Genomic DNA, 2,214 nt, shown 5'->3' on the forward strand with positions numbered 1-2,214 from the left:
ATTTGGCAAATTGGATCCAAAATTAGCTTAGTGGCAGGAGGCAGAGGGTGATGGTCGAAAGTTATTTTTGTGCCTGGAAGCCTGTGTCCAGTGGTGTACCACAGGATTCGGTGCTGGGTAGTGTACATTAATGATCTAGACATGAATGTAGGAGGTATGGTCAGTATGTTTGCACATTACATAAAATTGTGCAGTTCTGGTCACCACACTATAGGAAGGATGTGATTGCACTGGAAAGGTGCAGAGGATATTCACCAGGGATGTTGCCTGGGCTGGAACATTTCAGCTATGAAAAGTGACTAGATAGGCTGGGGTTGTTTTTCTTAGAGCAGTGAAGGCTGAGGGGAGACCTGATTGAGGTGTACAAAATTAGGAGGGGCATACATAGGAATAAACTTTTCCCCTTGCTGGAGGGGTAAATAATCAGGGGGCATAGATTTAAGTTAGGGGGTAGGAGGTTTAGAGGGTCTTTGAGGAAAAATGTTTTCACCCAGAGAGGTATCTGGAACTCACTGTCTGAAAGGGTGGTAGAGGCAGGAACCTTCACAACATTTAATAAGTATTTAGAAGAACACTTGAAACACCATAGCATACAAGGCTACGGGCCAAGTGCTGGAAAATGGGATCAGAGTAGCTAGGGGCTTGATGACCGGCACAGACACAATGGGCCGAAGGGCCTCTTTCCATGCTGTAAAATTCTATGACTCTAACCATCTCTCAAGAAAGCAAAGGTGAGGAGGGGGAAGCATAGCTTTTGTGGGTGGGATCATTTTGGAAGGAACAGCTATGATTACCACTTTGCTGAGTAAATGATCTCAGTTGGGACAGTAATTGGGGCAGTACAATTGGCCACACAGTAGGAAGGGGGACATTACCCACAATGCCACTTCAACTGCTATTCTGTTCAAAGTGCATGCATTTGGTCACTGGTTGAGGATAGATTTGAGCAAAGCCATAAAAATGTGCTGGTAGATAATTGCCGGCATTCATTGTTAATCTTGGTTAAGAGACGAGAGAATTCTAGCATCCATGAAATTGGACCCCAGCAAGGAGTTAATATCTTCAGGAGAGGAAGCAGGGAATACTGGGGGGGGGAAAAAAAGCAAGAAAAAAATTTGATACTTTGGTGTGTGTAGGGAAAAAGGGTTCTAATCCAGACAAAAGTGAGTTTCTCAAACATGTCTCAAAGTTTGCAATGAGGAGTCAAATCCATAATGAGAGAAAGAAGACATCTAGTCCTGATGCGATTGCCTCTGTGCAAATGGTATTTGTTCAGCTTCATCCAATAATAGCGTTTAATTATTTTTGGCAGTTCTGGATTGCATGGGAGAGGGGCTAAAATCTTGTATTGCACTTCATAAAGGTCAATTCATGGAGCTGTTTGAAACCAAAGTGCAGTTCTGAACCGATTAAATACAAATTATAGCATTTTATGCTCTTAAGGTTACTTTGCTGCACTTTTGTTGAACAGTTCAGAACAATTATTTAGAGAGATTTGGAAGTATATCATGTGAATACCTACAAAAAACCATTAAAATTAACTTGGTTCTAATTTTTCAGCACAATTAGAATTAGAATTTATGGCCTTTAATTGTACGAGTCTCTAAGTGCTTTATTTTTTTTTTGGAAAGGTGGGGGTGCACCGTTCCCCGAGATACTGCAATACCAGGTCGATGCGTGGAGTGGACGGAGCAAGCCCCTATTCCATCTCCCCTGCTCCAAAAATCAATTTAATATATGGTCCCCAGATAAGGGACGTATCAGATATTAAACTGATAAGAACAGATACTACACTTGATCTTAGCCAAAAGGCCGAGAAGCGATAAATTAAGAGCATATTAGCCTGTACTTTCCAAATGAAAGTAATTTAAATTGTGTTTGTCAACATTTTTAAGATGAAAATCAATGGTGTTTGAGTAAACAACAACAACTGGAGGATGTGGGCATCGATCCCGCTACCTCTCACATGCTAACCAAGTGCTCTACCATTTGAGCTAATCCCCTGGTTGCTTTAGCCTTACACATTGAATTAGAGCTCCCTCAGCTGTCTCTATAGTTACACTACAGATGCCAGTCTTCAGCAAATTTGATTCATTCCACATGGTATCAAGAAACAGCTGAAGGCATTAGATAATCCTACAGCAGGATGTTGAGCTCCAGCACTAGCCACACTCTAGCCAAGCTGTTCCAGTATATCTAAAACACGGATGTCTT

General features: G+C 41.6%; 1 non-coding gene across 1 annotated transcript; it reads right to left on the minus strand.

The window, feature by feature from the left end:
* Positions 1-1,632: 1,632 nt before the first annotated feature.
* On the minus strand, positions 1,633-1,824 carry LOC121280638. Its single transcript, XR_005943671.1, has one exon. It is a non-coding gene; the product is annotated as a U2 spliceosomal RNA (small nuclear RNA).
* Between the last annotated feature and the right edge of the window lie 390 nt (positions 1,825-2,214).

Source organism: Carcharodon carcharias, chromosome 7 (genome assembly GCF_017639515.1).
Source record: "Carcharodon carcharias isolate sCarCar2 chromosome 7, sCarCar2.pri, whole genome shotgun sequence".
NCBI classification, from domain to species: Eukaryota; Metazoa; Chordata; class Chondrichthyes; order Lamniformes; family Lamnidae; genus Carcharodon; species Carcharodon carcharias.